This window comes from Macrobrachium nipponense, chromosome 47 (assembly GCF_015104395.2).
Source record: "Macrobrachium nipponense isolate FS-2020 chromosome 47, ASM1510439v2, whole genome shotgun sequence".
Lineage (NCBI taxonomy): Eukaryota > Metazoa > Arthropoda > Malacostraca > Decapoda > Palaemonidae > Macrobrachium > Macrobrachium nipponense.
Window position 1 is genome coordinate 19996239 of NC_087222.1, and position 13703 is coordinate 20009941.

At 41.2% G+C, this 13703-nt stretch overlaps 1 pseudogene; it reads right to left on the bottom strand.

Moving 5' to 3' along the window:
- Positions 1–13703, bottom strand: part of LOC135204750 (zinc finger protein 665-like) — a 113967-nt pseudogene that overhangs the window by 78127 nt on the left and 22137 nt on the right.

A 13703-nucleotide genomic window follows, 5' to 3' on the forward strand; every position in this document is an offset into this window, starting at 1 on the left:
GCACAAACAAGTTTACGTGTTATGACAATTTTAGCTTTATACATACATTTGGACACATTCAACTGTCATGTCACAGGCCAAACGTCTTAATTCTAATGTCCCTCTTAATATCAACGATACTAGTTGAAGGTCAAGTCAAGTATGCCAGAGTCTGAGGGAAGCCTACAGGAAGTCCAGGAACCAACAAGCGATGGGAGAAACAGTACTTTTGTCCATTGTGTGGGTTTTAATGAAGGTTAGCAACGATTTTGTTGCCGCAGAACCATCATGAGTATGTCAGTTGTTTGTAGTCATCTTAAGAGGACTTTAGTCACAAATTGCACAAACGATATTAAAACCCAACGGAAAAATTTCTCTACAAATTGCCTACTTTAGTTAGGCCCTCTGTTCCATTCGACTGTAGTAGATACCTTATTCCAACACTTAAATTTCCACACAGCTTTGTTCACAGAGACCAACTAATGGTTAAATGAAGGTTGGGACAGTGAAACTAAAGTCTCAACATTTAGTTATTCCATAAATTAGCATATCAATATCCACTAGCGATTATATTACCACTACAATGTTTCATTCATAGGCAAGGGATAATAAATAGCATTAAATGTTTATAAGAGTAATAACCTCAAGACCTTAAAATCTCGGAACAAGATACAACTTGGTTTCATATTGACATTTGATCAGGTCTCCAGTGGTCTAGATTATTTGTGGCTTATTACTGCATATCGAGTCTGCTGTCCTATGCTTCAACCATACCTTCAGTATTTGGGATAATAGTAGGTTACTTGGACTAGGTATTGATAACTTCCCCCTCAACTCAAGTGTCAAGATAATAGTTTAGATATTTTTCCCCACATTTCATTATGCAGAAACCATGCAAACATAGATAAACTCATGTCTTCAAGAGATCTTCAGCTAAAAGAAGTCTTCCTCTGATGAATTGATTGGAGTAATAACACAGGACTGCATGATCAGCCGCCAGCCTTCTCGGCTTTTTCGAATAAGGGAAGAGACGTAACCCAGCACAAAATCATGCTGGAATGAATCTGAAAGTTGAAAGACATTAAAGGCAAATATAAGCAGTGGGTTTGTCTGATTGTCAGGACCTCCCCTTGCCAAAGAAGGGTAGTTACTTCTATAAAGATAAATAGGAGCCGGGTGAGCTACACAAGTTGCTGAGCAGCCACCACAGGTCCCAAGGAGCAGTTAGCACAGTCATTTCTTTTAGAGGTTAACCGCCAGCTACAGAAAGAATTAGTCTTGCAGTTTGAATTAAGACTACCTACTAACGTAGTCAAGTTTTAAACTTCTCCCTCATAGCAAGATGTGTTTGATGATTTTATAATATTCTGTTTTCATTCAGACTTTTTAAACTGATCTGCTTTATCAAAGAAATTAATCCTGCAAAGTGAACATAGTCCTCTATAGGTAAAGTTCCCCAAAGGGCAGCTGTTATGTGAATGATGTTAGTACATTGGGACAGCAAGGAAAGATGCACTTCAATTGGGAAGAGGTGCACTGGGACCAGATACTCAATGCATTCAGACCACATCAGGGTGCATTCAATCACTTTTGGAAGCATACAATATTATTTAAGTTTTAATGGGGTCAAATGAAAGTTTCTATTTATAAATAAACTATTTTTATTATTTACCAATATCTTAAACATTTATAGATTGAAATAAAATTAAATCAAAAGCTTAATCTAAGCAGAATAATACATTACTTTAGTCTTTTACAAAAAAGTCCAGTTTCAAACACTTCAGACTGGTAACCTAAAACAAAATACACAGTCAATTGTGCTTAGTGAGCTAATACAAGGCATTATGATTTATACAAATGCTGTAGCATTAGTATAAATCATAATGCCTTCTTTGTAGAAGATTAAAACCAAGAACATATAACAAAAATTAATAAAATAAAACTGCACCTAAATTTCACTGAAGTATAATGAAGATATCAATCTTTCTATTTCCACTAAGAATAACATTTCATGGAAATATTCAAGCTTACAACAACATATACAAGTGCATATATGCACAATACTGAATAACAAAAGGAAGAAAACCATGTCAGCCAAAGACAATAATAATTCTTTATTTGGAAATCATACAAAAAATACACCGGAACAAGAAAAGTGGAGAAGGCAAAGGAAAATTTCTTAATCTAGCACTGTGTAGTGTTCAATGAGAAAATTTAAGGAAAAACTAAAAAGTAATTATTATACCTTTGCATAAGGTCACACAACCATTTTGCATCAAATTCACTGGCCAAAAATACTTTGGCTCTGCCTTGACTTCTAATAAAGACTCTGCAAATGAAGAGCCTTCATCTGCATTTTCAGTGAGACCCTCCTCCAGATTCTCCTTCTCTTCTTTGAATAACAGCAATGATGATGGTCATGAATTGTTCATAACACTTATAAATATGGTTTTTTCTTTTATCGTCCCTTAGTTGCTGTTGCCTTTTTTTTATATAGATTTTGCAGACAAGTTAACAATAATTATCTCCACATCAAGTCCAACTTACTTTGGGATGCAAAACATTAACAAATCTGTCAGCGCAACTGAACATCCTCTCTGATGAGTGACTTTGCTTGTGCATTTTGACACCTGAAAAACAGTCTGGCATTCAGAACCAATGACTGTGATTTGCAGAATACAAGACAAAAGTACAACATGCAGTGTAAAAGAACAATATCTTTCCTCATGAGTACTATCACATATGTTATGAATCTACAAAAGAAAAACTGTTTCAACATCGTGTGGAAGAATGACATCTTTCTTCCGAGTTTAACAAATTCATTCTATGATGAACCTAATGTAAAAACCTAATGAAAAAAGACTTCTCAGAAACCAAGTGCAGATACAGAGTCTTGGAGACTTCTTTCTAGCATGAGTTTTTTACACACCTTTTGCGACACCTTCATTCAAAACAGACGCAGGAGTCAAGTTAAATAAAATCATAATAAAAACTACTTGGACAGAGATCAAGTAAACAATTTCTGTCTAGTGTGAATTCTCGTGTCTTTTGAGAGGTCTTGGTTGAGAAAAACTTCTTTGACATATAGAGCAACTATATGGTTTCCCTCTGGCTAATGTTATTCTTAATTTTCAATTTATATCAGGGGTGCAATAGTTGCATCTCTATATTCCACGAGTCTTATATCCAAGGGCTCGTTTCAAGTTATTTACCATTGCTTAGAGGGCAGCAATCTGCACCTCATTTATACTGGGCAACTTCGTATACCTTGAAGATATTTTCTCAGACTTTTCTTTATAAGTCCTGTTGCTCCTACCACCAAAGGTATTTTTTTCTATTTCCTTCAGTTCCCATGTGGTTTTCAGGTCATTCTTCAGGTCTTGTGGTTTTTCAGTCCATTCTTCAGGTCTTGGTATTTTGTTATTTTATGCCTTGCAGCTCTATTGAGGCCAAAGTCACTGGGTACTGTCGCATCTATAATCTTTGCTGTTTATTCCTCCTTGTTCTAGATCACAATATCAGGTCTCATAGCACATCCTTCTATATATCTTCCTGTTGGAATTTCCTTGTCATAAAAGTTGGAGGTGATTGGATCTGGTTCATGCTCCCACACTTTTCCTTTCACTTCAATTCTGTATTCTTTACATATTTTCCAATATATATTTACAGATCTTGTTGTGGTGGGCTTGTGTAGTGACCATCTGCAAGCATGGTCTTGCAGGCTGATATCAGATGACTAACACTCTCAACCACTGCATGACAGAACACAATTGCTGATATGCCCTGGCATTTTTCTGAAGCCGTTTGTCAGGAGGCGTTGGTCTTGGGCTCCTATTATCAGTCTGTCCATCATAACCTAGATCTCCATTACTTATCCATCTAAGTGACTCTTCTTTGTCTTTGTAAATTTTTCAATTCTTCTTGAAATCTTCCTTTCCTTCCATGGTCTTTCTACCTTTCCATTTTAAGTCTCTCCTCTCTGTCACTGTATTACTGCCTAGTTTTCGTGGCTATTGTTGCAGTTGGTCTGTTTGGTATCCTCTGTGTCTTTTATCAGATCTGCAAAGTTCTTAGCCTGTTTTGTTATTGATGTTAGTTGGCTCAGGGCTCCATTATGGTGTTAGGCAACCTTTTTTGACGTTTCCATCCTCAGAGCTTTTCAAGTACTACCTTGACTTAAAATTGGTGCTCTGTAGGCCTGGTTGATCTCAATCAGGCCTAATCCACCTTCTCTGTGAGGGATGTATATTTCGTGTCCAACAATCACTTTGTCTGTTATGTGACTTTATGGAGGGTGAGAATCTTCCTGGTTTTAATATCCATCCTGTCTAACTCATCTTGTGTCCCAGTCTACAATACCAAAACCATATGTCACCACTGGTATATCGCCAGCTGGTTAATGGCAGTGATCTTGTTCTTTGGTGTTAATTCTTTAAAGTTGCTGATGTATTTCTTTATCTTTTCTCTCACTGTCTTGTGTTCTATACCAGTGTTTTCTTCTATTACCAAGTACTTATATGCAGACCCCTCCGCCAGGTCTTCAACACGTATGCCTTCCTCTACCTTATAACTTCTGATATTACTCTCTTTCCTCTCTTTATTTTACTCTTGGCACACTTGCCCAACCCAGATTCTATGCAGGTGTCATTTGAGAATTGGTGGACTGTCCTAACTTATTCTTCCAATTTTTCCTCTGAATCTGCAAACAACTTCAGGTCATCCATGAAGAGCAGGTGGTTCAATCTTTCATTCTCTTTTCTGCTTCTTCTTTTGCTTAGGTCATAGCCATTGTTAATGTTGTTCAAGATTTTACTAAGTGGATCTATGGTCAAGAAGAGGAGAAGGGGTGAGAGGCTGTCACCCTGGAATATTCCTCTTTGGATCTTTATGTATGAAATTACTATCTGGCCCTCAGTGTTTTAGACAGAGAATGGTCTTCCACTTATTCATCTCTGCTGCCAAGAAAGATCTTATTTCCTCATTGATGTTGTATAATTCCATACATATGAATATCCAAGTGCACAGCACGGTGTCAAATGCCTTCTTGTAATCTATCCAAGCCATATTAAGATTCCTTGTCTTTTCTTCTTACAACTTCTAATATTGCTTGTTTATTAGCAGTTGATCTTTAGTGGCCTAGTTTGTTTCTTGTGCATCCCTTTTGTTCTTTTTCCATATATTTGCCTTGATCTAGGTGTTCATAGATCTTGTCTGCTATGACTCCTGTGACCCATTTGTAGGGTGTTGATAGACAGCAGATGGGCCTATATTTGTTAGGGAGCTCAGTCTCAGAGCTCTTAGGGAGAATGAATGATTGGAAGTTTTCTGGCGTCCTCACATCGAAGGTCATTGACGCCGATACCATTTATTATAAATAAAGAAGAAAAGTATATTCAATTAAAATCATAAAAGCAAATATGTCATTGTAAAAGTTAAATAGCTTTCAGAAGACCTCCTGAAATAAATCTAAAAATGCCACTTGCATTGTACGACACATCATGTCCAAGAATCTTGGCAAGGATGAACCTGCCATCCTCACCTCGAGCCTCAAACAGATATCTATTTCTTTCCATGCTATAAGTGGTGCTTCCTGTTGTGAGCCACTGGTGTTTCTTCTCCATTTACTATTCTTGAAAAGGTTTGCATATAAGCGTGGTGTAGTGCTGTGATCTTTTTTTAGCCAGAAATTTGAGATCTTGTCAATTCCTGGTGTCTTGAAATTATTATATGCTAATAGTTTTGTTACTTTTTCGATGGTGAACCTTATTTGAGGCATTTGCTATTTCTGGTTGTTCTTCTGCCTAATGGTGTCAATCCATGAATTCTCTTGGTGTTGTCTAGGGCACAATCTTTGGATTTTCATCAAACTGCCTACTTATTTTTTTTACTTTTATTTTCTGTTGTTTGTTTCCTATTTGTGAAGCTAGGCCTTTATATTGGTTTGGTATTCTGCCAGTTTTACACTCACTTGTTCATCCCTATTTTGTATTTTTCTTTATTTTCCTAATTTTCTTGAGCAGATTTTGTGAGTGATTTTGATCTCTCATATAGTTGGTCATTTGAGAGATCTCTGCCTTTAACTGGTTTATTTCATAATGTTGTTTCTTTTTCCTCTCCAGTATGCAACCTCATATGACGTGTAAGACTTGATTTATGGGAAAATGCTTTCCCACATTCATTGCACATGAATGACTTCTCTCCAGTGTGGATTGTCATATGAACTGTAAGAGTATTTTTCTTGGAAAATGCTTTCCGACATTCCTTGCACATATATGGCTTCTCTCCAGTATGCAATCTCATATGAAGTGTAAGATTTGATTTGCAGGAAAATGTTTTCCCACATTCTTTGCACATGAATGGCTTCTCTCCAGTGTGGATTCTCATATGAACTGTAAGACCTGATTTCTGGGAAAATGCTTTCCCACATTCATTGCACATGAATGGCTTCTCTCCAGTGTGGATTGTCATATGAACTGTAAGAGTATCTTTCGTGGAAAATGCTTTCCCACATTCATTGCACATATATGGCTTCTCTCCAGTATGCAATCTCATATGACTTGTAAGACTTAGTTTATGGTGAAAATGCTTTCCCACATTCATTGCACATGAATGGCTTCTCTCCAGTATGCAATCTCATATGACTTGTAAGACTTAGTTTATGGGAAAATGCTTTCCGACATTCTTTGCACATATAAGGCTTCTCTCCAGTATGCAATCTCATATGAAGTGTAAGATTTAGATTTTCTGGGTAAAATGCTTTCCCACATTCGTTGCACATGAATGGCTTCTCACCAGTATGCAATCTCATATGAAGTGTAAGACGTGGTTTGCGGGAAAATGCTTTCCCACATTCGTTGCACATATATGGCTTCTCTCCAGTATGCAATCTCATATGAAGTGTAAGATGTGGTTTGTGGGAAAATGCTTTCCCACATTCGTTGCACATGAATGGCTTCTCTCCAGTGTGGATTCTCATATGAACTGTAAGAGTATCTTTCGTGGAAAATGCTTTCCCACATTCATTGCACATATATGGCTTCTCTCCAGTATGCAATCTCATATGAAGTGTAAGATTTGATTTCTGGGAAAATGCTTTCCCACATTCGTTGCACATGAATGGCTTCTCTCCAGTATGGATTTTCATATGAGCTATAAAATTACGTTTCAAGGAAAATGTTTTCCCACAGTCATTGCATATGAATTTCTCTCTGGTAGGATTTTTTATATCATTTGTAAGATTAATTTTCTTGTAAAATGCTTTTTCACAGTCACTGGATCTGAAAAGCTTCTCTCCATTATGACTAGTCCTTCTTTCTTGTTTTACTTCCTTTTTGCAAGTTTGTGGATGTTTTTCATTCACTGTTGAATTAATTTTGTATGAATATTCATCATCTTCATTAGACTCACAGAATTCCTCTGGTTCTATTTTTATGTCCATCAATGGATCCAGAGACAAAAAGTCTCCATCACTGGTTCCACTAATGGCAGCCAAGTTGATGTTTTCTCGATTTATGGAAGGTAGTGATAATGCACCTTCAGTTTCACTTTTCAAAAGAAATTCTAAAGAATGTTCTGGATTCATTTTAGCCTTTTTTCCTGTCCTGTTCTGTAATGACAATGTGTTCAATTCACAACTCCTAACAAAATTGTTTACAAATAATTACTCAATTAATCTGTTAAGAATTAAGTACAATATCTTGAAGGACTACAACAAGATTTCACTGCTGATGTATGAGTCTAATATTAGAAAAAAATTTTACTTGTTGTTAAATTTGTTAAATATGCATACAATATTTCACTATTGTCTCATACACTTTAAGAGCTGCTACTGGTAATGTTCCATGTAGTACCATTAAACAACATGCATTTCCCAAAATCCTGATGCTAATCAAAACTTACGAAGGAAGGAAGGTTCTTCTGAGGGAGAATCTGAAATCAAACAATGCAACACAGAGTTAGGAAACATAATGCCAGAACTGAAACAGCAAAATAACAAATCAAATTCAATTCAGGTTCCCATAAAGGTCTCAGGCCAATTGACAAAGCCTGCATTTGATAGTTCTATCCAAACATAAATACAATCCTACCAAACATTGTCCAGACACAGCATCAAAACATTCCTGAGGCAACAATGCAACAATAGATTAACAGTTAATATTGACGCCCACCACCTCACATCTGTAAACGTTCTTAGCTTGACATTACAATACAAATTACTTATGAACATATCTTATTAACAAATCAAAGGGCAAGAATAGAAAATGGAAGAGACCAGCATAAGAGTTTTGTGGGGTAACAGCAGGAAGGGTACAGTACATTATATGTGATCCAGCTATACATAGCTTTTTATAAAGGAGTATCTTTCACTGCACATTAGAAATGAGTTAACAAGCGGTTAGGAAGAGTAAGGTAATTCCCCTCACTCACATGCCATCACCAAGCATTTCCTTTGGCTTGATATAAGGTTTTAGTTTGTTGAGAATAGCTAAAATCTGCAAATACTTAAAATCCTTCGAAAAGCCCGTAGAAACGCATATATTGCAATACATCCCTGAAACACCTGTATTAGCGCTAATCCCAGCTTAGCCCCCCGAACAACTCTCAATTACCCATCCCACTAGTGGGAAATTTGTTTTTAACAGTCAGCGTTGCCAACGCTGCAGGTAAAAACTTCCTTGAGTTACCATCCCAGACGGTTGGCAACGCTGGTGCAGGTGTGTGTCGTTACTCTTATCTTCCTCAATTGCTTTTTGTTCACGCCGCGGGAAGGTTGTTGACCTTCTACAGCGCGAGTTTGATCCTTGCCCGACTCTCTCGGATGGTTACGATTATTGACGAAGAACTCAAGAATTACGGGACTTGGTTTTCGTTTGGATTGGATTGATATACAGATATTATGGATAAGACTTCTCTGCTACCCTCCACCTCAGCACCGGCAGTTTCAACTCCGTCTTTTATCTCTCCGATGTCGGCAGAAGCCACTGCATATCGCTCCTGCTCTTCCTGCAAGAGACGTATGAGTACTCTAAGACATGATAGACACTCCATATGCCAGGTATGAAGGAAAATTAAATGCGATGTGGAAACGCGGTGTGAAGAATGTTCAAGCTGGACAGTTGGAAGCTGGACAGATGGAAGACTACATCCAACATCGCAAGTCGCTAGCCAGTAAAGGAAGTAAACGCAAAGTGGATTCAGCGTCATCTTTAGGATCGCAAGCTCCTATACAACAACCGAAGGAGTTAGCTAGTGATGAGGTAATAAAACAGATAGAGGATAGGATAGCAAATAGCATGACAAAATTAATTACGAGTCTTTTCCAACAATTTGCTGATGAAAATGCTAGTAGTGTTAGGATGTCTCATCATAATTCTCTTTCAGCTCCCCTTCCTGTTCCAGAACCAGCCCTAACGGGTGCTGAGGGTAATGAAGAACCACAAGCCTCCAAGTGGGCAGGTTCTGTCGGCCCCCTCGGCGCGGAGCAGGCAGTAAAGGACCCCCCCCCACAACCCCCTAGTAGTTTTGATAGAATTAATTTCGAAAATTTTAGCCAGGATCAGGGAATAGGGGTGACTAAGACGATAGGGTCCGAGTTAGGTATTGAGGACAAGCTTGCGAGCGTGCAGAGTCGTTCTCCTGGACGGACATCGAGTCTGAGTTCGTTGGCATCCAGCCTTAAGGCAGACGTTTCTCCGTCTTCTCTTCTGTTTAGGTCCGGTTCGAGGACACAAGTAAAGTTTACGGTTCCGAAAGTGCGGGATCCTGTTCCTCTAGCTGTCAACTATCCTTCCTATGTCTCAGAAGATCCTATTTCTTCTTCCCCTGTATCTGTCTTCCCTACCCCTTCTTCTAGTAATCTGGATCAAGAAGCCCCTCCTTCAGGTGTTCTAAGAGGTTCACGTAGTATACGGATCAACTTGGCAGAGAAAAACGCAGATCTTTTGGGCCTCTCTAAAGGCTATAGGCTTTTGATTAAAGGTTGCATTATCAATGGTATTATGAACATTAGAGATTACGTGACACAAGAATGTCCAGAATTTTTGGAGGACATGCTGCAAGACTTACAAGGAGGGTCAGAATCAGCGTATTATATGTCCCTTAAGAGAGAGTCTCATGCCGCCTCCGTGTCGTCCGCAGTCCCTTCTTTCGCTCCCACAACCTCTGCCTTGCCACTATTAGCTTCCTCTATGACTCCTTCTTCTTCTTCTTCTTCTTCTCTTGCTTTTCCTGCGGCTTGTGCACCTTCCACCTTTCCTACATCTTCTTTCCTAAGCCTTCCTTCGTCTCAGGTAAATTTACCACTTCCAACTTTTCCGTCGTCTTCGTCTTTCTCTCTTACGCCCGCAGTACAGTCGGCTTCGGTAAGGGGTATCTCCGGTCAGGGAGGAACACAGACTTATGTAACAGGAGTTCTGGGTCCTAATCAGTGGCTTATGCAGGATTCTTTGCTCCCGCAGCAGTCGGTAGCTCAGAAGGCAGCGGATATATCTTAGGCGTTTCAGGTAACACAAAGTTCTGACATACGCGTTTCTGCCTCGCCTAGTCGAGAGGCATCACGATTGAGCGATGTACAGCTGTCAGCTTCGACGTTTACTGCTGCGGACCCTTCTGGAGTAGCCTCTTCCCCTTTCATTCTTCCCTCCTCTTCCTCGATCCAGGCACATTCGGTTCCGCTCTCTTTTCCTTCGGCAAGATATAACACAGTAGGTTCGGTTCCGGACAGGTTTCTTCCGCACCGAAACAGGGGGATTTCTCCCCAGGACTTTTCTTCCCTTCCACCTCTTTCAGGGGGTACTATTGCTCCAGAGGCGGAAGGACAGCAACCAGGTTTAAGTGGTAATCTAGCAGACTTTTCATCATTGGATGGACTGCACTCTGGCCCTCCTCCGCCTTCTTTGGCCCCAAACCGTTCGGCGGCCGCGGAAGAGGAATCGATTCCCGAACTTCGGGATATTCCTGTGGACTTGGGCTGTCCTCTGGCTAATAGCAATGATTATAGGCGTATGCTGGACTATGTGACTGCGCTTTACCCGCAAGCGAGAGCTCCGGACGATCAACATGTTTCGAATCAGTCATTATTTGAGACATTCTATGCTACCAAACCAACTACAGCACCTGTTTCGTGCGGTTTGCAAAACAAGCGATGCAAGAGGCAGACGGTAGGTTGGCTGCGGCAGTAGCTGCCAATAGACAGGATATTTCGCTTCTCTCACCGCGCAAGGCGATTTATGCACTCCGGGGGAACCCTTTGGCTGGGGCCAGGTTGCCGCTCAACGAATCGGTTGAGGCGATTCTGTGTAGGTCTCCGGCAGCGTCTAGACTCGTAGGAATCTCGCTAAGAGAAGCGGGAGTGTTAGAGGACGTCTTGCGTAACCAGACGGAGGCCCTCTCTCACACACTCTGGATATTATCAAGCCTGATGAGGTTTCTAAAAAATGACGGTTACGTTCCCTCAGATCTGGGACTGTTCGACAACTTGATAACGTCAGTCTCGATGGGCTTAGCGCATCAGGCGAATGTGCTAGCTTCCTCTACGACGTCCATAGGGAAGAAGAGGAGAAACTTCTATCTGAGTCACCTTCCCCCTCATTATCCGGATGTACACAAGAGAGTCTTACTTAGAGCTCCCATAGCGTTAGCAGATTCTCTCTTTAAGGAGGGAGACGTATCCAATATGACTAACTTCGTGGCTTCCAATTCGGCAGTCGATGGCCATGATTCGAGTAGCAGCACAGGGCTCCAGGTCACCTAGAGGAGCACGTAGGGCTTCCCCTTTGAGAAGACAGACTTCTAAGTCTCCCCCTAGATCACCTAAGAAGGTGCGCTTTGCGAACAGGGCGGGTTCAGGCCCTTCCTCATCATCTGCTAAACCATCGTCGACTCGGAATTTTACAAAGTAGGAGACATGTCCCTCGTCTGCACAGGTAGGAGGCTGTCTAGCCCCTTTCTACCAGGTATGGAAGGAGTGGGGAGCAGAGGATTGGGTGGTGGAAGTTCTGAGGGCGGGGTATCGGATCCCCTTTCACTCCCTTCCTCCTCTGTCACCCTCTCCCGTATACCTTCTGAGTTATTCCCAGAATTCCATCAAAGGAATAGCTCTAACAAAGGAGATTCAGGAACTCTCGGAGTAGGGGGCACTAGAAACAGCCCCCCCCATCTCCGGGGTTTTACAGCAGGATTTTCGTTGCATCGAAAGCTTGGGGCAAGTTGAGGCCGATATAGATCTTTTCGAGCCTCAACAGTTGGATAGTAACTGCGGAGTTTCACATGGAGACCGCGCAGTCGGTACTACGGTCAGTCAGAGGGGGGAATTGGATGGTGTCGGTGGACCTAAAGGATGCGTATCTCCAGGTTCCGGTTCATCCGGAATCTCGGAGATACCTCAGGTTCGTATCTTCCATCGGCACCTTCCAGTTCAAAGTTCTCCCCTTCAGGCTGACTACAGCGCCGCAGTTATTTACGAGGGTCATGTCTCCAGTATCGGCAATTATGCATCGTCGGGGTTACAGAATGCAAAGATACGTAGACGACTGGCTGATTCTAGCCTCCTCCCTGGAGGAGATATTAAAGGCGAGGGACTTCCTTCTGAACGTATGCGGGATGTTAAGAATTCGGCTGAATTTTGCAAAGAGTTCTCTAGTACCAACACAATCTATGACTTATTTAGGGATGAGGACTCTCTCTTCCTTTCAGGGTTTTCCCATCACCGGAGAGAATACAGTCAATACTAAACCAAGTGAACCTGTTTTTGTCAAAAAGGGAACAAATAACATCATCATGGAGAAGTCTATTAGGGAGAATGTCATCTCTATCCTTTCTGATTCCAGGGTCTCGTCTCCGGATGCGTTTGCTACAGGGACGTCTCAGGAATCTCTGGGACTTCCGCAACGAGAACGCAGTTATAAGCTGGAGCGATTCTTGCCTCTCGGATCTTCTGTGGTGGTCAGAAGAAAAGCACCTGACACGCGGAGAGTCCCTAGTCTCTCTTATTCCCGACTTTCACCTATATACAGATGCCTCAAATCAAGGTTGGGGAGCAACCTTGGAGGGAACTCAGGCGTCAGGTCTTTGGAGGGAACGGGAACGAGAGGAATCAATCAATTTTCGGGAACTCAAAGCGATAGAAGAAGCGCTCAAATATTTCTCGAAACTAGTACAAAACAAAGTGATAGCATTGTTTTGCGACAACGTAACAGCGATCTCGTATCTCAAGAATTCTGGAGGAACGAGATCAACAGAACTAAATCTAGTAGCCCAAAGAATCCTGAGATGGTGCGAAGACCAAAGAGTGTCTCTCCTTCCCCAGTTTGTATCGGGAAGCCTCAATGTACTGGCCGACTCTTTAAGTCGCGCACGTCAGGTACTGGGAGGAGAATGGACATTAACACAGGATGTAGTACGTCAGGTACTCAGGAAGTGGCCGGCGACGGTAGATCTATTCGCGATGAGACTAAACCATCGTTTGCCGATATATTTCTCCCCGGTAGTGGATCCGATGTCGATAGGAACAGATGCAATGCTACAAAGCTGGAATCACATGCAGGCTTATGCGTTCCCACCCTTCGGTCTCATCCAACGAGTTATCAGGAAACTGAGGGAGAGCGACAAGGTGAGTTTGACACTGATAGCTCCTTTCTGGACTCAACGCCCATGGTTCCAGGAACTGTTGGAACTCATCATAGATATTCCCATGCTCCTTCCTATTCGGAAGGATCTACTCAAAC